Source organism: Sturnus vulgaris, chromosome W, assembly GCF_052056855.1.
Source record: "Sturnus vulgaris isolate bStuVul1 chromosome W, bStuVul1.hap1, whole genome shotgun sequence".
NCBI lineage: Eukaryota > Metazoa > Chordata > Aves > Passeriformes > Sturnidae > Sturnus > Sturnus vulgaris.
Window position 1 is genome coordinate 46,058,740 of NC_142282.1, and position 27,816 is coordinate 46,086,555.

Genomic DNA, 27,816 nt, shown 5'->3' on the forward strand with positions numbered 1-27,816 from the left:
ACAGCAGGCATCTGCAAACAGTCCCTTGGCAAGCATCCACCTTGGTCAGGCCAGAAAACCATTGTCCAGAGTCAACCCGGATGGGAGTCCTCGGGGTCTTCTTATGACGATTGTGAGGTAAAAACAAGGTAAACTTCAGACCGATCCTTACACCACCCTGTGACTCACAATCATCTTCAAGAGCGCTCCTTTGTAGTGTTGTTGCAAAGTCTTCAGGACTCATCCAAGTTGGTAGCATATCCTGGAAAACAGAGACAGTCAGACAGAATAGAAAAGTAGGAAAAAATAAGGGAAAGGGAAAGGGAAAGGGAAAGGAAAAGGAAAAGGAAAAAGAGAGAGAGATAAAACAAACCAAAACAAAACAAATAATCAATTCTGAATTAAAATATACATTCCATTTTGATTACAAAGAAACATTTTTTTCAATTTTTTTATTACAACACAAAAAAGTAAATTTTTAATTTTTGATTACAAAAAGAATAAATTATTTTAATTCTAAAAAATTACCACACAATCAAAAAATAAGTTATTTCAGTCAATATCACAGTTTATCCAATTTTTGAATACCTGTGTAGTTCCTTTTGTGTCAATAACTTTAGGGATGTCAACAGTGACTGATTTGGGTACATCTATCACAGATGCCAATTGTGTTAACTGTTTCATCATTCTCCAATTCATAATGTATATCATTGCTGATAAAACAAAACCAATCAAAACCAAAATCAAGAGAACAATGAGGGGATGACTCAATTTGTTCGGGACATCCGTAGCAGTAGGTGGCTACCCAAAGACAGTATCCCGCCACCTGTGTTCGGCATCTTTTTTTACTCTCTCCAAAACATGATGCATTTGTTCCACATTGTGATGGACAGTTATTAAGGTTTTTTGTCCATTTTTCTTGATCCTCTCCAAAATTTCAATCAGATCTTGGTGGAGCAACAATTGCTTTACCAGAGTGAGGTTCATTCCAATGGGAGTGGGCAAAAGATGGTGGATCAGTGTGTGATTTGACTGCAAAAGGTGATAAGTAACTGGAGCTACATAGGAAAAGTCACATCCTACAATTCTGGTAAAGTTACAAACACAAAGATTTGAATGATTTTTAGTATTCACTACTAAATTTTCTATAAAAACCCTATTACAAGCAGTTCTAAAACATGCACATCCATTGCCTATATATACCAGTACTGTTTCAGGAATCTCATTTGGATGAATTTCAAAGCTACAAATATTCTGTTTTGTGTCCAAGCAGATAGTCTGAGCTCTAATTGCATTACTTTCACAGATAAATCCTTGTTGTTCCCAGACAATGCAAGTTTCCAAATTGACAGTTTGCCATTTCTCACCAATTTGAGGGGCCCATTCCCTATGCTCGAAATGATAGAGAATAGCTCCGTCATGGTTCAACCCTAATGCAATGATGGGGAATATTGAATGCACTGAAGCATTATGTATTGTCAGTACAAAGGCTGTGGCTGTGTTTGTGCTGGGGTCATAGGTAAAATTTACCACCAGGACTGGAATTCTCTTTCAAAATCGGTGGCACTGTCCCAGAATATTTTTCGAACTTCAGTGGGAAAAGTGCCTTCCTCACCTTCTCTTATAATTGAGGCAGCAACTGCCTGCATCCACAATTGAGCCTGGATACAGCTGAGAGGCAGAGAGGTGTTATTTTGTGTAGCACCAAGTGCATCGATTATCAATTTGTGGTCATTTACATTTACCTTTTCCCAATTTGGCAATATGTTTGATAACAACCACTGTTAGGTTCCTAAAGGTGTTAAGGATGATTGCAGAGGCTGTTTTAATTTGGTTACATCTCCAGCTGTGGTAGCCAATTTATTCATTAGTACTTCTGAATCGATGCTATTCAAAATTCCCGATCCTGTTCCCACAACACCGGTTATGTCTCTTGTCATTCATTTCTTAGAAGGATCCCGTTTTTGCAACCAGGTTGTCCATCCCTCAAAGGAAGTTTGCAAAAAAGGTGAACAAGCTGGCTGAACTTCAGAGACATTGCATTGCATTAACAATTTGATTTGTTTAAGAGACCATGCCGGGTTAAACAGTATTTGTTGTTGGCCAGTTTTCCTAATTTCATATGGTCTAATTTCAAAAATTCTCAGACTCAGCATAACCGGTGATTGGGTGGTAGGTGTTACAACATGAACATCAAGTTCTCCCCAGTATTTTATATTGTTTTTACCACACATGATTTTATGAGAAAATTCTACCACAGTAAAGTTTAGCCAACAATTCTAATTTTTAATTTCACAATATAAAACACTGTCATGAAGTCCTGTGCCATAACTGTATGCCGGTTCAATAAGGAACTCAGTAACTAATTTACAAGTTATTGTGACATCATCACCTTGTGTTACTATAAAGGGAGGAAAAACATTGTTCTTGTCATCCAACACTAAGGGGGTTCTTCTTCATGTCCCTCCGTGTTCTTCTGTGAAAAGTAAACACAACAGAGTCTGCCTCCAGGAGGCAGGAGATTAAAATGATGGAACTATCCAGCGTGTAGCGGGGACTGGAATTCTGTTAACTTCCCAATCGTTTTGCTGCTGAAAAGGAAGCCACTCTGTACCTCCTTTAAACATAGCAAAAGGAAGCCACTCTCTATCTCCTTTAAACACAGCATGAGTCAGTGTAAATACAAACAAGAGAGGTATTCTGTACCTCACGTTGGAAAACACTCCAAACAACTGTCAGCTCCCCAACCTGAGCACTGCCTTCTCCCTCAGTAATAATTCGTTCACCAGCAGAAGTGGGGAGGGCTACTGCCCTGTATTTCCCCACCTTTCCCTCTAGTTTGGCAAAAGCATCAGTGAACCAAGAATTTGCTGTTTGTTCAGGGGAGAAAGGACACGCTACTTTAATTACCAAGGCAGGTTTGTCATGGCTATTAGCCAAGCTCTCGGTTTCTTGTATTGCCAGAATTTTTACAGCTCCTTCTGGTATTCACAAGATGTTACAGTAATGTTCTATCTGAGCATACCACTTCCTAACTGAGGATCTCTAGGCCACCCCATGAGGTGGAGGGGTGTCAATAGTGACTGTGATGTGTTTTCTCCAAAACACTAATAGTCCTAGAGCCTGTTGGAGCTCTTTCCTGGATTCAGGCATTTTAATTTGATCTAAAGAGGTTACAGTGTCAGGTGGAATACATGTCATACCTCCTTTCCACCAAATTCCAAAAAACTTCACTTCCTGAGAAGGTTTTTGAATTTTGTCTGAGGGAATTTGCAAAACAAGGTTTTCCAAATGGGAGATTATTTTTTGTTGGGTATCTCCCACTACTTTTATTTCATTTCCTCCCACAAGAATATTATCAATATACTGATAAACAGCTATATTGTCAGGTTTGGGTATCTTTTCTAATTTCTGGGCTAAAGCATGGTGGGCCAAAGTGGGGGAATGTTTATACCCTTGAGAAAACCTAATGCAGGTGTACTGCTTTGGCTCAACTCCTAGAGTCTGTGGAGGAGAATGATTTTGGTACATTGTTCAGAACTTGTGGAGAAGTTTGCCCTGGTACACTGCCCAGAACCTGTGGAGAAGGTTGCTTGGAGGGTGCATCATTGATATAATCATATTCTATTTTAATCAGAGGTTTCAAGTTAGGGCAGCAGTGTTCCCCACAATTTTTCATCAAAGTGAGGTCTTTTTGAGGGTATATTTGATCAATGTGAACAATTTCCTTCTCCTGTGTTTCTTTTGGTGAATCAGCATGCTTTGAATTTTTGGCCCGTTCTTCTCTTAAGGCAGCTTGTAACAAATGATTCTCATCTCGCAACAAATAGTTCTCATTCCTTTCTTCAACTAATTATTTTTGCAAAATTTGAACGAGGTTTTGTAAAGAATCTATAATTGTGCTTTCCTCACTTCTTCACTTAGAGCGAGTTTCTATAGCTGCTGTAAGACAAGCTCCCAAAACTGAGCAGAGCATGGTTTTATTTTTGCCCAGTTTGAACTTTGATTCATGTTGCAAAGAACATATTCTATCAATCACATTTTCCAGATTAAACCAATTATTGTTTGCCCATTCCTCCCCACCTTGGGACGGTCTGACGCTATATTTAGCTAGTAAAGCATAAAATTCAGCTTTATCTGTTAAGGTGGAATTCTCAGTCATTTTGTGAAGGGATAGGTAAAAACCACAACAGGGAGGTCTATTGCTTAAGTTACACACACACAGCCAAACAACTTTCTCTGTGTGCCCCCCTTCGCTTCCCTGTGCGGGTGAAGAGACCGAAGCTACTTGGGAGGCACTCCTTAGTTAGAAAACATTGGGTTGTCTCTTCGCTACACCAAGTAGTGAATTTTCACACAAAAACAACAAAAAACAACAACAGCAGTGTCCCGCCTTTTGCACCAGTAGATCTTTTGTGAAATTCTGACGACAGAGCCCTCAAGCGAGTCTGGGGCTGCTTTACACCAAGATGTCTGCAGTTTGCGGGAAATCAGAAAAACCCACCTTGCTTTCTAGACAGGCTCACCCATTCAAGGTGGCCAGCTAGGTGCGGCTGGAGCAAGACGTCCTTCCCCTCCTACAGAACACAGACAACCTTGCATCCCTTCTGCCTGCCAGAAAATCCTGTCCGTGAGTCCAATTTAATGTCATGATCCATCAACACAGGGCCGGGGTCGTGATGGTTCATTTGATCTCAGTGGTGCAGACAGGCAGATAGCAGGGGACAAAATCAGTTTATTCAACAACAGCAGTGCATTTTTATTAATGCCAACAACTCAGTAGTGATAGAGGGGAGAGATATAGGAAATGGAATATATATATGAATCATGGTTTTAAAAAGTTAAGATTTTTGCTAAGAGTAGAAGTAATTTCCATGACCAAGATGTAAGTTAGGTAGGTAAATGGTAGGTTAATAATTACTAGATGCTTAGGCTTGAGCTAATTGGTATAATTATCTGCTATTATAAATTTACGTACAGAAGAACGTAAAATAAGTAAACCGTTAACCATGAAGCACGGGGCCTTGGATCGTGCCAGAGGGTCACCGAGACCTGATGAAGACTCTCCTGACTTCATCCTTCGAGACCACTGACCCAATTCAAGAGAAGAGCTGAAGGACTAATGGGCTCATTTTAATATGGGATGGGGATGGGAGGTGCTGGGGTTATGCATATGTATTGTATATAAGATCTTGGGGAATAAATACAGGGTAAAGAACCTTGTTCGGGGCGGTCTCGCCTTTTGGAGGTGACTCCTGTGCCGCCCGCCGGTGAATAAACATACCACTTTCTAACTTTAATTAGTTAGACGGTCTTTGTCCGTGATTATATGGGTTTTTTTTTAATGATTCATTTGGCGAGCCAGGCAGGAGGAAGCTCTGCTCGGCTGTGAGACTAGCCCGGGTAGTGGACTCCTCCGGGCGCCCCCGGGATAAGAGAGGGCTCTGCTGCCCGAACTGTTCATCCAGCAGCAGACAAGGACTCCTGACTTCCAAAACTCCGGACAAAAGGGTATGTTTAGAAATTGAAACAATTTAAGTTGTGACCTGTAAGGCGTACACGTGGTCAGGTAAGGCTGTTGGTAAGTCGTGGGAGACGTCCCACGCACAACTTGTGCCTCTGTGTGTTTGCAAGGCTTGTTTGGTATTTGGTTGTACTTGGTTGCCAGCAGAAAATCTTGTTATACCGAGCCGAAAGGGCTCGGTCTGTAGTTGCTGGCAGTAGATTTTGCCATTTGTTATGCCGTAGAGGGCTTTGTTTGCTAGCATTGTGGGGCTAGCACTTGTAAAGGCAAAATCCTGGTGTATGGTTGTTGAACTGTGTGAGTGTGTCCTGATTGTGAGAGTGATTGGGAAAGAGAGCTTGTTTGAGACCTGCTTTTAGCATTAAGTGAGTGGGAGTTTGGACCCGCGGTTCCGTTCTCGGGCGACTGAAAAGGCCGGGGAAAAACGAAGCGAGTGGGGTGCATGAAATCCTTAAAAACTCCCTCCCTGCTGTGACTGTAGTGTGTGTGTTCTGGTTACCAAAGACAGTATTCACTATAACTGTATTTCTGAGGCAATAGTGACTTCTGACTTGTGCAAAAAGTTATAAGGGAAGCACAGCCTGAGTGAAAGAGTTTATTAGGAAATGAGGCATGAATATGATTTTAAGTACAGAGGCTGTGTTTGTAGATTGTTGAAATCAGAATAAGAGCAGCGTCAGTTTAAGGATTCAATCTAACCAGATGAATAGAAGGAATTTCTTTACCTCAGTGGTTTAGGCTTGACCCATAGGAGTTTGTGAATTCAGTAAACTAGTGGACAGACAGGAGGAATAAGAGAACATATTTTAAAAGTTTATATCAGACATCTGCTGGAGAACTTGTGGCTTTGGATTGGGAGCAACAAGCTGTGGAAAATTTAGAGAGTTAAGAAAGAGTGAATGAAATATCTTGTATTTGTAGGATTTTTCCTGCAGTTTTTGATGCATCTAGAGGTTGGCCTTGTGCCTGGATGCTATTACTATTGTTCTTCTGCTAACCAGCACAGTAAATGTAAACAACAGCTCCTTGATCGAGCTGATAAGTGGAAAGTTACATTTAGTACCCGAGCTCTGGGCTGTAAGAAAAAGTCTAGGAAAGGACTGTAAGGATCTTGTCTTGCTGAGTGAAAAGCGGGACAAGAAGCAAAGGACAAGATAATAAGAATTAAAGCAGAGGTACCAGTTTTGTTAAGGAGTGTTGTGTTGCGTTGTTTAATGTTAATTTTCCTTCTGTGTTGATGGTTCGTCCCAGTTTTGTTCCCCTAACTTAAGTACATAATGGTTTTTCCCTTTCCCGCCTTTGTCCTAGTCAGTCATCCTAAACCCCTCCCCTTTATCTAGAACCTTCCCTGTCCCTCACCCTAAACCCTGCCCCACTGGATGTCAATCCTTTGTAGCCCCTCCCTTTGTTCTAGAAGTTTCTGTGTCAAGCATTCCGTTTTGTATTCATGATTGGTTGTATTGTATGTATCCCCACCCTCGGTTTGCCTTATTGGCTCAATGTACCCCTTTCCCCGCCTTCTGTACCTCCCCCCGTTAACTGTTATTGGCCAGAGTTTTGTACCCTCCCCTTGCGCCTCCCCCCTACTTAAGCCTGTGTAGAACTCCTCAAATTGCCTTTTGCGGTTCCCTCTCCCAACCTCCTGACCTGTTACCTCTTCCTCCAATAAATCCCTTCCCCCAGAACCGTAAAAGGTCTCTCCTGCGCTTCTTTGTCCCTCCCTGACGACTCGCCCAGGCGTAGCTGTTGCTACACCTCTTCTGCGGCTCCCAGAGTGGTGCTGGGGAGAGGCCACTCACCGATGCAGGCTTCCCGGAGCTAGCCGGTAGCCCAGGTGAGGTGGGCAGTGGGTGGAAGACTCATCAAAGCAGGGATGACAGGAACTAACCAGAGTAACGAGATCCCTAAAACCAGTCCTTTGGTGTGTGTTTTGGCACATTGGAAGGAACTAGTGGGGTATGGAGGCTCAGAGAACCAAAAGACCCTTGTAAAGTTTTGTACACAATGGTGGCCACTTTATAAACTTGAGGGGGGAGCCAGGTGGCCCTCAGTTGGATATTTACATTATGAAACTTTGTTACAGCTTATGTTATTTTTGAGACACAGAAATGGGAGGAGGTGACTTACGCTGAGTGTTTTGGGGTTTTTTTGTTTTTTTCTCTCCTGAATCACCCTGAGTGACAGAAAGATTGTGGACTCAGAGCCCCCTCTGACCCCTTGGTATTGGTCTTAGAAAAAGACAATGAGGCTAAATTAAAATAATGTTGTAGTACATGCTCCATAAAGCAACGCTGCACACACCCTGATAAGGTGTATCCAGCTAACCCTCTGGAATAAGAATTGGGGAATTTGTTTGAACCACCTGCTAAAAGGCAAAGGGGGGTGAGAGGGGAAGCAAATTTGAGATGGTTATTAACCTCAACTCCCGCTTTACCTTCTACTTCTGAAAAAAAAAAAAAAAGCCAGCTAGAGTTACTTCAGCTCCTATTCCCTCATTCCACCTCCAGAAATTTCTATGTCCCATCCCCCACTCCAGTCCCATTCCACCTCCTGAGATTTCTTCTTCTATCCAGACTCCAGCCTATGTTCCATCCCCCACTCCAGTTAAAGCAATTTCTATTTCAACTCCAGTATCCAGAAGGAAGAAAAGGTGATGACCAAAAAAGGAGGAGATTGAAAAGAAGAATGGAGCAGAGGATCTTTCCCTAGGAGACCCTCTGATTATAATAAAAGTAGGGAACAAAGAAAAAATAAAGTTTTGATAGACACAGGAGCAACATATTTGATGTTAAATAAAGCCTTAATACCAATAACAGATGATTATGTCATGGTAAAGGGGGCAACTGGCCAATCTGAAAGGGCTTATTTTTGTAGCCCATTGAAATAAAAGTTTGGGAAACAATGGGGAATTCACAGGTTTTTATATATGCCCAATGCTCCATTAGCACTTTTGGGTAAGAATCTATTAGAACTATTAAAAGCAAAAATAATATTCAAAAATGGGGAAACTCGTTTGGAGGTAAATGATCAGCAATACGTGGAACTGTTAAATGTAATGCTAATAACCAAAGATATTGTGGCTGAAAACAAAGAAGAAATTATTAAGAAAATAATAGATCAGCTGCTCCCTGGGGTGTGGGCCTCCAATATACCAGCGAGAGTAAAGAATGCTCTACCAGTACAAATCCGGCTTAAAGAAGGAAAACAACCAGTTAAAATTAGACAATACCCCTTAAGAAAGGAAAGTAGGGAAGGGATTAGTCCAGTAATTAAGAACTTTTTGCAAATAGGACTACTAAAAAATGTCAATCTGATTTTAATACTCCTATTTTGTCCGTAAAAAAAGCCCAATGGATCATACAGGTTAGTACAAGATTTGCGAGCCGTTACCAGTGGTAGCCAACCCCTACACCTTGTTAACTCGTTTAACATCCAAACTAACCTGGTTTACTGTTTTAGATCTGAAGGATGCTTTCTTTTGCCTTCCTCTCCATGAAACCAGCCAGAAAATTTTTGCATTTGAATGTGAAAATCCCAAAACTGGATGTAAAACTCAGCTCACATGGTGTGTACTACCCCAGGGGTTCAAGAACTCCCCTACCATATTTGGAGAACAGCTGGTAAAAGATCTAGAATCCTGGGAAGCTCCATCAAAAGAAGGACAGCTGTTACAGTATGTGGACGACCTCCTGATAGCTACTAAAACTCAAGAAGCATGTATGGAGTGGACGGTAAGCCTCCTAAATTTTTTGGGGTCTACAGGGGTATCGAGTATCTCAGAAGAAAGCCCAGATGATGACATGAACAGTTGTCTATTTGAGCTATGAGATTAGTGCTGGACAAAGAACCTTGGGACGGGATCGCAAGGAAACAATATGCCAGACCCCAAAACCCCAAACAGTGAAAGAACTGAGAACCTTCTTGGGCATGACAGGGTGGTGCAGACTGTGGATTTACAATTATGGGCTGTTAGTCAAACCCCTATATACCTTGATTATGAAAGGAAGCAGAGATCTCCAGTGGATGAAAGAAGCAACACAAGCCTTTGACCAACCAAAGAAGGCTCTCATGTCAGCTCTAGCCCTGGGACTTCCAGATGTGAGTAAACCATTCTTTCTGTTTTCTCACGAAAAGCAGGGGATTGCTCTGGGAATACCAGCACAAGACCTGGGCCCGTACTGGAGGGAAGTCACCTGCCTCTCCAAACAGCTGGACACGACAGCCAAGGGGTGGCCAGGGTGCCTCAGAGCTGTTGCAGCAGTAGCGCTGAACATCCAAGAGGCACACAAATTCACCCAAGGCCAGAAGATGACTGTGCCAGTATCCCACACAGTGTCTGCAGTCCTGGAGGTGAAAGGAAGACATTGGCTTTCCCCACAAAGATTTCTAAAGTACCAGGCCATACTAACAGAATAAGATGATGTTGAAATTGTGGTAACTAACACTGTCAATGCAGCTTCTTTCCTCAGCAGGAGTATGGGAGAACCAGTGATCCATGACTCCCTGGAGACCATTGAAGCCACTTACTCCAGTCGCCCAGATCTGAAGGACACCCCTCTCGGGGATGCTGAGACCTGGTTCACTGATGGGACCAGCTACATCATCAGTGGAAAAAGACATGCTGGGTATGCAGTTACCACAAGCTGAGAGGTGATAGAGTCTGGACCATTGCCAACAAACACCTCTGCACAGAAGGCTGAAATAATTGCCTTAACCCAGGCCTTAGAGCTAGCTGAAAGAAAAAAAAATCAACATGTATACACCAAAAAGTGAGCTCTGAATTGGAAAAATGAAATGAGCTGGTGGACAGAAAGGCAATAGAAACAGCTAAAGGTAAGGTAATTATTAAAACAATTGAGGCATCTTTAATTCTAGATGGGCAAATTTCTATGAAAGGTAAGCCAAGATAAAATAGAAGGGACAAAAGGCTCATTAGAGAAGAAAACAGGAGTTATAACCAAGAGGGGTGGGCTATTAGAGACAGAAGAAAGGGAAGGCTTGTGATCCCCTCTTACATGTTATGGTTATCAGTGAAAAAAAAAGAACATGAGAAAACACATTGTGGAATTGATGCTCTGTACAATTATTTGAAAGATCAAATCATGGCCAGAAACTTGCAAGGTGCAGTAATTCAGGTGACTTGCCAATGTAGCCTTGCCTCCAAACTAATCCCAAGAATATTCCTAAACCAAAGCCTGGACAAATTGAAAAAGGCTATGGGCCTGGGCAACAATGGCAAATTGATTTTTCAGAACTACCCAGGAATGAGGGGTACCAATACCTATTGATATTAATAGGTACCTTTTCAGGGTGGCCAGAAACTTTCCCTACCAAAACTGTCAAAGCATGAAAAGTAACCAAAGCATTGTTATTAGTAAAAGAATTTACTAACTTTGAAGAAGGAGTGGGGAATGAATCATGGTTTTAAAAAGTTAAGATTTTTGCTAAGAGTAGAAGTAATTTCCATGACCAAGATGTAAGTTAGGTAGGTAAATGGTAGGTTAATAATTACTAGATGCTTAGGCTTGAGCTAATTGGTATAATTATCTGCTATTATAAATTTACGTACAGAAGAACGTAAAATAAGTAAACCGTTAACCATGAAGCACGGGGCCTTGGATCGTGCCAGAGGGTCACCGAGACCTGATGAAGACTCTCCTGACTTCATCCTTCGAGACCACTGACGCATTTCGAGACCACTGACCCAATTCAAGAGAAGAGCTGCGCACGCATGAAGGACTGATGGGCTCATTTTAATATGGGATGGGGATGGGAGGTGCTGGGGTTATGCATATGTATTGTATGTAAGATCTTGGGGAATAAATACAGGGTAAAGAACCTTGTTCGGGGCGGTCTCGCCTTTTGGAGGTGACTCCCGTGCTGCCCGACGGTGAATAAACATACCACTTTCTAACTTTAATTAGTTAGAGGGTCTTTGTCTGTGATTATACCGTTTTTTTTAATGATTCATATATATAGAGAGAAAGAGGGGAATGGGGAAAATAGCTACCAACAGACAAGATGGGCGTCCTCATGGGCCAGCCAATGGATAGGTCTTCATCCGTGGGGAGATCTCAAAGGTCTTCTCCAGAGTGTTGCTGTTTCATAGTCCTTTTCCAAAGCAAGTGGCTTCTGGCCAAGAGGTCGGGAGATTTACGGACGATTGTGAGGGTTGCTGCAAGAAACAGGTATATAGAACCTGCCACTCCAGCTAGTCCCTTGGCAAGCATCCACCTTGGTCAGACCAGAAAACCATTGTCCAGAGTCAACCCAGATGGGGGTCCTCGGGGTCTTCTTATGACGATCGTGAGGTAAAAACAAGGGAAACTTCGGACCGACGCTTACAGATGCTGATGGTGCTTTTGGTTCCTTTCTGCTCTGTGACATTCTGTGCAGACATGGACGCAGTTGATTTACTTATTTTTTCCTCTTCCTCAAGAAGACGCTGCACTGCACCATGTAGTGTTTTGTTTCTAAGCATATTGCAGGCTGTGCAGAGGAGATCAAGCAGAACTAACAACAAGATTATGCTGTCCTTGGCATCCAGAGAAAAGTCAACAGTTCCAAAAACAGCTGTGTCAGGTCTGAAAGGTTGGAAAAATCATTCTTTACCCCTCCCCCCAGGGGCTGGGTGCTATTGTTGAGGCCCCAGATGTAGCAGCCTAGACTAGGATAAGCAAACAAAGTTGAGTATATATTCCGAATGATGTTCATTGCCTCAGAGGTTATCATGCAATAGACGTAATAGACCAATAAAGCAATTTTTATACCATACCCTGGTGAACACAGGAGTATTGCAACCGGCAGATAGTTCCCCATGTGCGGAAAAATATAGAGAGATAGATATAAGACACATGTAAGCATGTTGAGCATCATGGTGATTAGGTGGCTTCTACAATACAAAATTGTAATGCTGACTTTTCTCAGAACCTTCTCTCCCCACTTTGGGCGCCAAAAAATGTACTGGTTTGAAAGCAAATCCTGTGAGAGACTCCAAATCAGAAATAGAATTTAATAGGAAAAAAAGAGAAAAAATCAAATACATGCAATAGTACAAAAGAAAACCACTGACAGAGTCAGAATACAACCTGACACCCTGTCACTCAGGGTGTTGGTAGCAGTCAGATTAAATGGTGGCTGCAGTCCTCCTGGATGACAGATGTGGTTCAGTTGAAGCAGTGCTCCTGTAGAAGGTGCAGTTTTCCTCCGAAGGTCCAGTGATGATGTCGAAAGGTCCGATTTTCCTCTGGGATCCAGTGGAAAAGGCTGCCTTGGTGTTCCAAATCTCAGTTTTTATCTAGGTAGGAATGGCTTAGCTCCTTCTCCTGGCTGGAGCATCTCCCAATGGGATGATGTATTTTTATCAGTCATACAGTAGGACTTAATGGCCCATTAACAGATCATGTCTTCCTGGAGGAAGGATGGGTTGTGGAAAAGATAAAGATGACTGTCACACCTGATTTTATCAGATGGCCCATCAGCAGAGGATATCTCCCACAGAGATAAGGATCACCGCCCCACCTCGTTTCAACAGATGGTGATAGAATACATACTTTTGGACACATCTTTACATTGTAACCCAGGACACCTATTCTCATATTTTTTGCCTGAAAGCCCCTTAATTTCAAAGTTTGAATAATTCGGAGGGAAGGGCGTATCATTTTCTATTCCAAGGGAGGTTCCTGTTTTCCCTAGGAGACACTTGTCTTTCAAACCAAGACTAAGAGAAAAGTAATAATATGTTTACTGATATAAAACAGCAATTTAATAAAGTCTGATAATGAACGCAATAGTGATTTAACAAGATTTGATGACAAGGTACTTGATTATTTACTGCATAGAGGACAGACAAAACTATCAGGTGATGCCTTGAGGAGCTGGAACAGAAGTTGCACACAGAGTTAAGGGGAACAAAATGGGTATTTATTGTGAGGCCCACGAAAGGCCTACAAAAGCCACACCCTAGCAATACAAGTGCCACAGTTGTGGCCCCTGCCCAGATGGCTCCAAGATGGAAGGAAAGGAGGAGGTTGGTTACAAAATCTTACACTTTTATAGGTTCTGGTTAATTTGCATGAACCCACCCTCCACCTTTCCATGTAGTTTGTGCTTAGGGCCTGAAGTCTGGAGAAACTGTCCTTGAGTTCTTAACTAGAATAGGACTGTTTTGTCTTCCTCACCCTAGCACATCAGAAAAGCACATCCAAGGAGAACAGGAAAACTTAAAACTAAAGGCATCACAGGAAGACCTTCACATTGTCATGAAGTTCTGTCCTGGTTTAGGGCAAATTTGGGGGAAAACCTCCAGAAAGAGCCCCCAGAAAGCAAACCCCCACGACTCCTCCCCCCACCACCGGGTTCGGGAAGAATTTCCTCAGAGAGGAGTGGAAAAACCCTGTTTATTTAACAAGCGAAACCACTCCCCAGCACAAAAAAAAAAAAAAAAAAAAAAAAACAACGCCAGATGACAAACTCAGAAAGTCTCTCCTGCTAGTGGTCGCCTAGTTATCGGTCTCAGGCGCTGGGGGATGACTGCTGCAGGTCACAAAATGCAGACTCCCAGTGTTTCTTGGTGTTTCCCAGGTCCCCGTTCGGAACAGGTTCAGATGGTATTCAGGAAAGGAAGAGGAGAAAAAAAAACAGTCCAGGGAAAAAATTGGACTGCCTAGCTGAACTAACTAATAAGCAAAAAAAAAGTAGGAGTGAAAGCAAGCAAGCAAGCGAGCCTCTTCTAAACACGGGCCATGGGGGAGGTGAGCCGGCTGATAACAAAACAAAACAAAACAAAACAAACCTTCACTTTCAGATTCAGTCCTGAAAGCACAGGACATAATACCAAGCACAAACAGAACACGCGATTGGAGATACAAGTACCATAACGTCACCCTAGGACAGGTTCACAAAGTAACTCTTTGCATTCCAAACTCCTTCTCAGAGGGGAGTTTAGGTGTAGCTGGATCCAGACTTAGTCCCAGACTTGGTCAATGGTTTATGCCTAAAGGATAATGTGTTCTATCAATTCTTACATCACTTAGATAAGATTTCAAAATTTAGAATGTTATTAATCCATTACTGAGAATCTGTTGAGACAAAGAATCTCTCAGTCTCAAGAAGTAAACTTAGGAGGTGTCTACTCAAAGGGAAATCCTGACACACAGCCCACTGTTGCAAGCCAACAGGTCTTGGGCTGTCCAGTATTTATGGAGTAAGATAATTGAATTATAGTTATATCTGCAGATCGACTACAGAAATTAGTTTCTTCCAAACTTGACTTGAGTTGGACCTTGACCAGCACTATGGTTAGATGGGCACAATGCTCAGATTAGTTCCTGGCTATTGCGTTTTTATCTGTCTCCCCCAAATCCACTTTGAGTTGGATGCAGCCATCACAACCAGGCACATCCATTGTGACCACCACTGGTGGTTATCACTTGAGCAGGTATGAGAGACAGCAAATATTGATGTCTCGAGACATTTTGAGGTGCATATGTGTGAGGGAAAGGGCAGGTCGGTGTTGTGTTTCCTAGATACATTGTAAATGGTACATCCCGTGACCCCTGCTGTGCCCTGTATCTTGGTCCCTCTCCCCTCCTGGCCACACAGAGCTGGCTGGGATCCAATTTCTCCCCGCCCCCCCTTTCCAGACCCTAGAAAAGGTCAGGACCCGCTGACCTCGCTCTCTTATCCCGCACTTCTCTTTTCCCCCCCACTCTCTTCCCCCGCGCTTTTTCTCTTCCCCCTTTCTCTTTCCCCCCCCCACGCTTTTACCCTGTCCTTCCCCCTCTTTTCTCTCTCTTCCTCCGCTCTTTTCCCTTCCCTTTTCACTCACTACCCACAAGAAATAAACCTGTAACTTTATCAGGGGAAAGAGCCTCTTTTGATATCTTAACTACGTCTCTGTGGCTAGGGCCCAGGGGAATTTCACCCTAACACTTGAGCTAGACCGGAGGAAGGGTGAAAGACCCTGTTTTGGGCCGAGAAAAAGCCGTACAGTTGGCGCTCCACCTGCGTGGTTTCTATAAAGCACCCACGTCTCGCTGTGACTCCTATTTTCGGGATTCGACCAGAATAGGAGCTATTCAACTAGCTCAAATTTCTTTAAGCTGCATTTTGTGCAGTTCGAAGACTTTTCAGCACGAACCGGCAGCCTGTCAGTCCCAGACAGGTCGGTTCGGGACGTGGATCCACTACCGTGTACACAGACGTCTCTGCCTGCAAGAGAAAAGGTGAGTTAAGCGTCCCTTTGCGGCGGGGGTTCCCGGAGCTCCGCGGGGGGGGTCTCACCGGTGGCATTTTGCCGGCCCAGCGCTGTTCTCGGGAGGAGAGGCGGCGCGGGAGTGTTTGCAGCGTGCACACGGCTCGGCAGCTCGCTGCCACGTGGTGCGGCGCGGGGGCTGGGGGGGGGCTGGACGCGGCCACCCCAGGCTCGGTGCGGCAGGCAGGCAGCTTTGATCGGTTTCAAAGCTGCGGCACAGGGAGTTTTTGCAGTTTTTGCGGTTTTTACGGGTTGTCGCGGCGGGGTCGGTCCCTACAGCGGCGCGGGCGCCACATAAGGTTTTGCTGACGAAAAACGGCGAAATTAACATCGGTTCCGCATCTAGTAAAGCCTGAAAACCGTAGTGTACGTCTTAACAACTAACTCCTTTCCTGTGTTTTAACTGTAGTGGGGTGGATATAGTGCAAATTGCTAATACCATGGGGATACAGCAATCTGCCTTACAAAAGAGTATAACAAAACAACTCAAGGAAATACTAAGTTCAGGAAATGTTTTAATATCTAATAAAAAACTAGCCCGTTTTGCCAGCTGGCTGTCTGTTGAAAAATCTGACCTTGAATTGCAAAATATAAATTCGATTTCATTTTGGGATGAAATAGGGAATTTATTAACTTTAAAAGTAGAAAATGGAGATAAAACTGCCTCTGTATTCCTTCCGATATTCTTACAAATTCGGAAAGTTTTAATTCAGACAGAAAACAACAGACAGCAGCAGCAAAATGATTCAAGCTCACCTTCCCTTTCCAAAAATCCCTATAACCATAACCTGGAAAGCACCCCAGGGTCTCCCTTGGAAATGCAGCATGCTCAGCACGGCTGTAACTGTTCTAAACCCCCAAATCCTCCCCAGTATCCCGGTTCTGACAATTTTTCGAAAATTATCAGCTCTCCTTCCTTGTTCCCTTCCCCTCCGGGCCACGGACACGTGGCCGTATCTGGACAGGTCAGGATTGGGGTCCCAGATAGCTCTGGACATGCGGTTCAGGGAGTGGGGGGGGGGGCGATACGCTGACAGCCACGTGTCTCCTCCTTCATCCCGCAACCCCCTTTACCCTCCGGTCCCTGCCCCTAAGCCTGTCCCCTCCCATAACCCATCCCTGCCCTCGGCTCCACCGCCCCCTCCCCCCTCCAAGACCCTGCCCTGCACGGTACCTGGCGACCCCGCCCACAGGTGTTGCAACCCTGGATTCCACCACCCCTCCCCCTCTCCGGTTTCACATTCCTTCCCTCCAAGCTGCTGCAGGGTGGGGGAGGGCAATGTAGCCCCTGCTAGTTTCAGTGCCGGTGGGGGTGGGGAGGGATAAGCTCACAGCCCCTGGGGGATGGATGGTGCTCCCGTGGTGGGGGGGGGTGGGCGGCCTCCCGGGCCGGGTGGGGGGGGAATGCCCAACCCTGAAAGTCAGCACCAGGAGAAAGAGTATATACCATCAGTTGCTCCTGTAGTTTATCTTGGTAGGAGAAACGGAAAAAGAAGTTATCAACCTTTGTCCTACCAAGATAAAAAAGAAATTTGTAAAGTACAAAGAGAATTTGGTAGAAATAGTGAAATCTTTAAAGACATGATGAGAGCCACCTTTAACTCAAACGAACTGGTTCCATATGATATCAAAGAGCTTTTCCGATGTCTGTTAACTCCTTCAAAATATGATCTATGGGAAAGCTTGTGGAAAAGATCTTTAAAAGTGCTTTTACAAGAGCTTTTAAAAAGCTCAGATAATGCAAAAGGTGCTGATAATAATGATATGACATATGAACACCTATGTGGGGAACAAGATTGGCATTGCCCTGAAAACCAAACCAGAGTACTATCTAAGTCTGTCCTAGATAAAATATGCAATGCTGCAGAAAAAGCCTTTAATCAATTACCAACAGTAGATACTAAAGGCAGTTATATTAACATTAAACAGTTTACTTCTGAGAGTTTCTTACAGTTTGTGGACCGCCTTCGTATGCAAGTAGAAAGACAAGTGTCTGATCCAGTATTACAAGCTGAATTAATTAAAGAAATGGCTCAGAGGAAATCTAATGAAACCTGCCGTAGGGTTATCCTTGGCCTTCCCCTGGAGCCAGCACCTAGCTTAGCACAGATGATGGAAGCCTGCGCCAGAAAAGCAGAACTGTTCAGTGGACACGAAAGAAATCCAGGACTGGCACACCCAAAAATCATGGCAGCTGTGACACCAGAAGCCAAGAAGCAACCAACTGCAGCACATCATCTGCTTCCAGTGCAAGCAGCCAGGACACTTCGCCAGAGACTGTCCACACAACCAGAAACAGAAGAAAACCAACAAACAAAAAAACTAACTTTACAGCACCCCCACGAGAAATAAACCTGTAACTTTATCAGGGGAAAGAGCCTCTTTTGATATCTTAACTACGTCTCTGTGGCTAGGGCCCAGGGGAATTTCACCCTAACACTTGAGCTAGACCGGAGGAAGGGTGAAAGACCCTGTTTTGGGCCGAGAAAAAGCCTTACAGGTCGGGCCTTGCTCCAGTAAGGCAGTGCGCTGCCCTATACACTCCCATCCCTAGAGCCTGTATCCCAGACCATCAGTGTCTGCCAATCATGGGCACACTGGATGCAGTGCTCCACACTCCCTTAACCCAACTCCTGAGTGGCCAAATGACTGAAAGTCCCAGCTGGGAGAAGGGCCCACAAAGGCCATGGGGTGTCACATCACAGCTAGTCCGTAGGTGGGCAAATAATTTGGCCATAAATAAGAAACCCAGATCAGCTAGCCTAGTTCCATAAACAGGTCCCTAGGTGAACAAGGATAGGTCTGACTCAAACCTTCACAGGGACCCTCAGCCAATCTCATTCAGCCCTAAATGCAGAAGTTTCATTGGCCAGGGAGCTGGGCGGTGTTAAGACCTCAAGCAATCACATGTGTAAGCCCGGGAAATTCAAACCCCTCTATAAAAGAGGTGGCCATAATAAACTCAGTGCTCTTTGTTGAGGACGCTAGGTGAATTTGTGTAGTCTCTGTCTCCAACCAATGACCCTGTCGTAATATATGGTGACCCCAACATGATGATAGCAGCCATTCCATGTGCTCAACGGAGGAGACAGACCAGCGTGGGGGGAGACCCGGAAGAAAAACCAGTGAGAAAATGCTGAAGAAAAAATAAGAGGCCTGTGCAGAGAGCCATCCAAATATATGGCAAGCAGAGCTGTTTGTGGTGGAAAGCCCCCCAAAATCTGGATTTTCCTCTGTAAATACCCCTTGTAAATAGAAAATGGTGTCAAAGACATGAGAGGATGGTTTTTGCTGGAAGAAAATCCAATTATGAAGGTATGGACTTTTATTTTTATTTCAACGGGGAGCTCTCAGACAGCAAACCTTCACGACTTCTTCTTCTTACTACCGGGCTGGGGAAGAATTTCCTCAGAGAAGAGTGGAAAAAAAACCTTGTTTATTTAATGAGTGAAACACTTCATCGTACAGAAAAAAAAACCACTAGCTGACAAAAAACTTTTTCACTGTTTTGAAGGGATGACAAACTTAGAGAGTCATTTCGGCGAGTGGTCCCCCAGTTATTAGTTTCTGGCACTGGGAATGGCTGTTGCAGGTCACAGAATGCAGACTCCCGGGGTTCCTTGGTGTTTCCGAGGTCCCCGTGCGGAACAGGTTCAGATGGTATCCAGGAGAAGGGGGGGGGGGGGAACAGTCCAGGGAAAAAGTTGAACTGCTTAGCTGAACTAATTAATAAGCAAAAGCAAGGGTAAAGCAAAGGAAAGAAAAAGAGGCAGAAGCGAGCAAGCAGGTAAGCAAGCCGGCAAGCAAGCACGTAAGCAAGCAAGCACGTAAGCAAGCAAGCAGAGCTAAAACCTCTCCTAAATACAGACCGTGGGGGAGGTGAGCCGGCTGATAACAAAACAAAACAAAGCTTCACTTTCAGAGTCAGTCCTGAAAGCACAGGACATAATACCAAACATAAACAGAACACACGATTGGAGATACAAACACCATAACATCACCCTATGACATTCTACCTCTTATCTCCATATCGTGAACATACTAAACAGCATGTAAAAACTTTATCAAGTAAAAATTTCCATCTTTTACTTACTTAAACACATTTTCTTTCATTTCACTTGCTCAAACCTTCGACACTTACACATTTCCTTCTATCTCACTTGCTTAGACCTTCGACACTTACACATTTCCTTCTGTCTCATGCTGCCTCACCCCACAATCAGATCTCCCTGAGGTACACATCGTGTTGTTCCATTTCTCTGCATTATCCACTATGTACAACCTGGTTCTTGAGCAAAGACAATTTTACAAATGGGTTTGTTTGTATTCGAGGCAGAATTGATCTAAACTGCCTTCCTTAATAAACCTCTGATATGTGCCACTGGGACTTTGTCTTCATTTACTATATTCAGAGACTCAGACTGGGCAGGGCCTGCTCGGTTGGTGGAACTTCGGGTGTTAACTAACCAAGTGGCCTTTGTTAAAAGCTGCTTCCAGTTTTTGAAAGATCCCCTACCCAATGCTTTTAAGGTGGTTTTTAACAGCCTATTGTACCTTTTCACTTTTCCTGCAGCTGGTGTATGGTAGGGGATATGGTACACCCACTCAATGCCATGTTCCCTAGCCCAGGTTTTGATAAGGCTGTTCTTGAAACGAGTCCCATTGTCTGACTCAATTTTTTCAGGGGTACCATGCCTCCAAAGGACCTGCTTTTTAAGGCTTAGGATGGTGTTACGGGCTGTAGCATGAGACACAGGGTAGGTTTCCAACCATTCCGTGGTGGCTTTTACCATGGTGAGCACGTAGCACTTATTTTGGCGTGTCTGGGGCAGTGTTATGTAATCAATCTGCCAGGCCTTCCCATACTTGTACTTGGACCACCTCCCACCATACCATAGGGGCTTCACCCTCTTGGCCTGTTTGATGGCAGCGCACGTCTCACAGTCATGGATAACTTGAGAAATTCTGTTCATGGTTAGATCTACTCTTCGGTCTCGTGCCTACTTATAGGTGGCATTTTTACCTTGGTGGCCTGAGGCATTATGGGCTTATCGTGCTAGGAACAACTTTCCTTTGTGTTCCCAATCAAGGTCTGTTTTTGACACTTTTATTTTTGCAGCCTGATCTACCTGCTGATTGTTTTGCTGTTTTTCATTAGCTTTACTTTTGGGAACATGGGTATTTACATGGCGAACCTTTACAGGTAGTTTTTCTAACTAGATAGCGATGTCTTTCCACTCTTCAGCAGCCCAAATTGGTTTTCCTTTATGCTGCCAGTTAGCTTTTTTTCATCTTTCCAGCCATCCCCACAGAGCATTGGCTACCATCCATGAATTAGTGTAAAGGTAAAGCTTTGGCCACTTCTTTCTTTCTGCAATGTTTAAGGCCAGTTGAACTGCTTTGAGTTCAGCAAGTTGACTGGATCCACTCTTTTCTTTAGTGGCTTTTGCGACTTGTCGTGTGGGGCTCCATACGGCTGCTTTTTACCTTTGATTCATCTTTACGATGCGACAGGAACCATTGGTGAATAGAGCATAGCGTGTTTCCTTTGTTGGCAGTTGGTTATATGGTGGAGTTTTTTTAGCTTGTGTTACTGGTTCTTGTTTTTTATCTGTGATACCAAAACTTTCACTTTTGGGCCAATTTGTAATTACTTCTAAAATCTTAGGGCGATTCAGTTTTCTAATCTGGGTGCGCTGTGTAATGAGGGAAATCCACTTGCTTTATGTAGCACTGGTGGCATGGTGGGTGGAGGGAACCTTTTTTTTGAACATTCATTCTAGCACGGGTAGTCGGGGTGTCAGAAGGAGTTGTGCTTTTGTGCTAATTACCTTTGAGGCTGAGTGGACTTCTTTGTAGGCAGTTAAGATTTTCTTCTTTGTTGGGGTGTAGTTAGTTTCAGACTTTTTGTAGTTCTGACTTTAAAATTCTAATGGTCGGCCTTGAGTTTTACTAGGCACTTTCTGCCACAGGTTCCAGGACAAACCATGGCTTTCGGCTGCAGAGTAGAGTACGTTCTTCACATTTGGTCTCGTTTTGACTGGGCTAAGGGCTACCACATGAGCAATTTCCTGTTTTATTTGGGCAAAAGCTTGTTGTTATTTAGGGCCTTAATGGAAATTGTTTTTCTTGCGGGTAATTAGGTAAAGAGGGCTCACGATTTGACTGTACTCAGGAATGTGCATTTTCCAAAAACTTATGGTGTTTAAGAAAGTTTGTGTTTCTTTCTTGTTGGTTGGTGGGGACATAGCTGTGATTTTGTTGACGACATCAGTAGGAATCTGATGCCGTCTATCTTGCCACTTTACTTTAAGGAACCGGATCTCTTGAGCGGGTTCTTTAACTTTATTCTTCTTGATGGCGAAGCCAGCTTCCAGGAGGATTCGGATGATTTTTTCTCTTTTTTCAAACACTTCTGTTGCTGTGTTCTTTCACACAATGATATTATTAATATATTGTAAATGTTCTGGAGCCTCACCTTTTTTTAGTGTAATCTGGATCAGTTTATGGCAGATCGTAGGACTGTGCTTCCACCCCTGGGGCAGTTGATTCTAGGCATACTGCACTCCTCTCCATGTAAATGCGAACTGAGGCCTGCATTCTGCTGCCAGAGGAATGGAGAAAAATGCATTGGCGATATCGACAGAGGCGTACTACTTGGCTGCCTTGGACTTCAGCTTGTACTGGAGTTCCAGCATGTTCGGTACAGCAGCACTCAGTGGTGGAGTCACTTTATTTAATGCACGGTAGTCCATTGTCAGTTTTTATTTTCCTTTAGATTTACGCACAGGTCAGATGAGGCTGTTGAAGGATGAGTGGGTTTTGCTGACCACCTCTTGGCTTTCCAGTTTTTGAATCATTTTATGGATGGGAACCACAGCATTTTGAGTTGTTTTGTACTGTTGGTGATGCACTGTTGAAGTAGTAATTGGTACCTTTTGCTCTTCTCTCTTCAGAAGTCCTACTGTAGTTGGATTTTCAGACAGTCCAGGCAAGGTGTTCAATTGCTGGATGTCCTTTGTCACCACAGCTGCTATTCTAAATGCCCACCTGAATCCTTTTGGGTCTTTAAAATACCCTTTTTGGAGGTAATCTATGTCCAAAATGCATGGGGCCTCTGGGCCAGTCACAATAGGATGTTTTTTCCATTCATTTCCAGTCAAGCTCACATCAGCTTCCACCAAGGAAAAGTCCCGTGATCCACCTGTCACGCCAGTGATAGAGACAGATTCTGCCTTCACATATCTTGATGGGACTAATGTGCATTGTGCACCAGTATTAATTAAAGCTTTATACTTTTGTGGTTTTGATGTGCCAGGCCAAAGAATCCACACAGTTCAGAAAACACGATTTTCCCTTGTTTTTTTCTGGCTAGAGGTAGGGCTCTTTTAAGCCTGTTTATCTTTTTTTTTCTTGGGCATATGTTTTAGAGGTTCTTTCAAGGGGATTGGACATATCATCATCATCATTATACTTTGTAGCTTGGCTACAGGTAACTGGAGCTGCTTTCTTTTTGGTGGAACTTCTTTTTTGAGTCTTGCCTTCCTTCAGTTTATGCACCTGTTGTGCCAGAGCAGCAGTAGATTTTCCATCCCATTTTTTTATGTTTTCTTCGAAGAACCACAGCTTAGCTTGTGGGGTGTACCTTCTCTCCCCATCGGGGGAACATCTGCGTTGGATACCAGGGCCTCTAATTTGTACTGCTGAGATTTGGAGAAGGTCTTTTTTAATCTCCTCCTTGAGTCTTTTATGATTCTTTTCTATCTTGTCTTCTAATTTTTGCAGACGTGTTTCTACTGCTGCTATTTTGGCATGTGTTGGGCCATGTACGGCATTTGCATATGCTTGGAGCTTTTTCGCCATATTGAGCACGGTCTTATCCCTTTTATCCTGCTTCATTATTGTTAAAGCAGAAGCATATTTATGGGGCCCAAGCCGTAGAAGTTTTCGCTACATTACAGATGTACATGGTACTAAGTCTGGATTCTTAGTTGTTATGTTACCTGAGAAGATAATCTTTGCCACTGTCATTTTTTTAGGCGTTGGATCTCTTGTTTTATAGTCTTCTACTGGGTTTGTTGCATATAAAGATTGCCTGCACACAGGTATTTTTGTGCTACACTGTCCAGGACCCGTGCCCAGAGGCTGTGAGGGTTAGGCTTCTTTATTATTCCTTGGTTGATGACTGGATCATGTGACAGGGATCTTAAATGCTTGTCTTTAGTGCCGTCCAGAATTGTAGCCTCGCCTGCCGCATCCTAAAGACGGACCAATTAACTAATTATAGACTTATTAGGTTGTCGGGTGTAATTTTTTTTTTGGCCACAGAGGTCCTTTAGGGAAAAGGACTTAATATTGGCCTTTGATCTTGTATTAGTTGTTTTGACTCTTGGTTTTATGTCAGGAGGTGTTGAGGGTCCTTTTCCTGTATCATTATCATTATCATCGTTATCCACTGGTCGATCGGTTTTGTCTGTGTACTTTCTACTTTTTGTGCTAGTAGCAAGAGCCATTGGTTGAGGCTTACTGACTGGTTTATTTGTTGGCTTAGGCTTCTTGTTTGGTGTAGTTGCTGGTCTTGAGCCTGGGGTGTTGGCTGCAGCCTAAGTGACTGGGATAGTGGCTGATTTATTTGCTTGTCCCTCTTTTTTTGTCTCTTGCCTTACAGTATTTAGCAGGGTACGATAAGCATATGCCAGGGCTCAGCTCACTGTAATGATTTTTTTTTTTCTTAGAATTATCATGGCACTTTTATTTCAGGTACTTTGCTACTTCAGCTGGGTTCTGAATTTCTTTACATGGAAAATTCTAGGATGTAGGGTCAGAGAATTCCTTTGAGATTTGGCCCATATCCTTTTATTTTCCACACCACTCAGGATTTCTCATGCTTGGCTCTACTCTGGGGTCAGGGGTCTCATCAGCTCCTTTAGAAATCTTAGTTTTCATTTTAGAGAAACTGCAGACTGTATAGAGAAAGCTTATTATATTAAACACCAGAAAGATGGTCTCTTTAACATTCAGGGGAAATTTAACATTTTCTAATAAGGATGTAACAAATTCAGAGGAGAAGAAGGAGAACAAAGGCTGAAAAGCCTCATCCCCTGCTTCTCCTCTAACAAACTGGGTGCACAACCATAACTATTAACCATACATTCCTGAAACAGACTTCAGCACCTTTATAAATTTCCTGCAGGCCATTACAACCAAGCCCAGCCTGATGGATATTTTGGTCAGTGCCTTTTTGCTACAGAAACTACGTATTAGGGACAATACCGGAGCTATTCCTGGATAAGAAAAGAAACCTAGGGACCATAGAGGTATTAAGACCTCAGAAAACCTTAGGGACCAGAAACACATGCAGGCATCCATTCCAAAAGACATGAATTCCAACAACATAGCTAATAACTGCTCTATACCAACACAAAGTAATTTGGACCAAATTATTATTAGAACAGGGTTTTTTTCCACTTTCTCAAGCCCCGAGATGGGCGCCAAAATATTTGTCCTGGTTTAGGGCAAATTTGGGGAAAAACCTCCGGAAGGGGCTCCCAGACAGCAAACCCCCACGACTCCTCCTCCTCACCACTGGGTTCGGGAAGAATTTCCTCAGAGAAGAGTGGAAAAAAAAACTGTTTATTTAACCAGCGAAACAATCCCCCGCACAGAAAAAACAACACCAGCTGACAAAAAAAACTCTTTCACCGTTCTGAAGGGATGACAAACTCAGAGAGAGTCTCTCCGGCGAGTAGTCGCCCAGTTATCAGTCTCTGGCGCTGGGGATGGCTGCTGCAGGTCACAGAATGCAGACTCCCGGTGTTTCTTGGTGTTTCCCAGGTCCCCGTCCGGAACAGGTTCAGATGGTATCCAGGAGAAGCGGGGGGGGAACAGTCCTGGGAAAAAGTTGGACTGCCTAGCTGAACTAACTAATAAGCAAAAAGCAAGGGCAAAGCGAAGGAAAGAAAAAGAGGCAGAAGCGAGCAAGCAGGCAAGCAAGCAGGCAAGCAGAACTAAACCTCTCCTAAACACAGACCATGGGGGAGGTGAGCCGGCTGATAACAAGACAAAACAAAGCTTCACTTTCAGAGTCAGTCCTGAAAGCACAGGACATAATACCAAACATAAACAGAACACACGATTGGAGATACAAACACCATAACATCACCCTAGGACACACGTCAATGGTCATCTTCTGCGCAGGCGCTGGCTGTTGCTAGGGGGCCGTTTGCCCTCTTTCGATGGTGTCACTGGTGGGGTTTTGGGGTCCCTTTGGGATCCCTGAGGCTGCTTTCGCAGCCCTCAGCGACAGAGCAAATTCCCGAGCCTTGCCCACATAGAACTGTGGCTCCCGGTGAGCTCTCAGACCAGCGGGGAAAAGAGACCAGCATATGCAGAGAGACACAAATCCATAGTTTATTCTATGAAGGCATCCTATCTAGCATATACCAACGGCTATTGTTTTACAGGCGGTTTTATATCTTTTGAGGGTTTTACAATTTGCACCAATTACCAAGGGAATTCTACTTTCTGACCAATCCCTGAGGGATTTTACATTCAAAGCTGGCCTATGGATACTAAAAGAAAATTAACCACTAATATTGAAGAGAGATAAGAGGGTCTTCCAAAGGGGGGAAGCTAAATTCCTTTTGTATTCGTCATTTCACCATCCATTTCTTATCTCTAAGCTATGATTTTCCAAGGAGCTTGTTCTGAGGATGCAGAGAAACTTTCTTTAGTGTTTTCTGCTCCCTCCACAACTCCTCTCTCTGTATTTACTAAAAAGGCGCTTCCAGGTACTTTCTTGAAACATTGAACAAAGCATGCAAACATAACTAACACAATGACAACTATGATTAAAATCCATAAAAGTCCCTTGACCAGAGATGCGGCCCATCCCGTCAGTCCCCATTGTCCAAAAAGATTGTTGAGCCAATCTGGGGTGGTTTGTACTTTCAAATCCTTCACGAGGTCCTTCAGCTTCTGGATGTTTGCTTGGATGGATGTTGAACGTGAGGAGAGATTGAAGCAGCACATCCCCTCAAAGTCTTCACAGCCATGTCCGTGGGCGAGCAGCAAGAAGTTGATTGCAGCTCGGTTTTGCAGGGATGCGTGTCTCGTGGTTTCTTCATCCTTTAAAAGATCACTCAAAGCAGCAGATGTGGCATTGGCTTGCTTGCTGAGCCAACACCCTAGGTGAGTAATTTCACCAAGGGCTTTTGCTGCAGCCACCCATGGAAAGAACAGGGAGACAGCAGCTCTTGTGGGTTTGTTCCAATTGTACAATTTAGGGTCACAACTTTCATCAAATTCAGTGTAAGATCTTTTTTCGCGTTTTGATTCACTCTCCTTTTTCCAATTATGTAATAAGGTAATGTTGGGGCTGAGGGTAGAAAGCTTGCCAAGGCTACAGGGTCCCCCCTGGAGACGAGAGGGGATTCCAGCCCAAACCCGATCACCACAGATAAGAAACATTCCATGGGGTAACGTTTTGGGGTGAAGGGAGGATTCAGAGAGAGCATGAGTGGTGTGATTGCACCAATCTGGATAATTGTAGGCTTTGTTGATGGGTGATATGTCTTTTCTGTATATGTTTCGAATTTGACTCAATTCAGGCCAATTTTGCTTTGGACTTTTGTAATAAAATTTGACACAATATGTTGCTTTGGAGGACCCCAGCAAATCTAATTTTTGGGGTTCCTGGGGGGGATTTGGCAGTATTTTTGTCCAATGGTCCCAAGTGTCAACCGGATTTGGTCTCCTACCAGTGGTGTGGAGGAGCTCTGAGTTCTGCACGGGCCATTCATCTGCTACAAAGGGAATTCCTACCAAACGTGGAAAGTGGGTTATCAAGGTTGCCCATAGACAGGCACATGTTATCTTGTTTCAATGTCTTTGCTCAAGTCACCCAGACATTGTGTTTGGGTTGTGGACTGATCCAGCTGAAGGCATGTGGCACGGTGAAGAGGATCCAGGCAGCAGAGAGGACAGCATCAACGGAGAAAATTTTCATCTTTGGACAAGGATGGGCCTTCTGATAGGGAATATAAGTAAAGTCAGTTAT

At 43.8% G+C, this 27,816-nt stretch overlaps 1 pseudogene; it reads right to left on the reverse strand.

Annotated features, from left to right (window-relative positions):
- Window positions 1–212: 212 nt before the first annotated feature.
- On the reverse strand, window positions 213–27,816 carry LOC148220243 (uncharacterized; annotated as a pseudogene).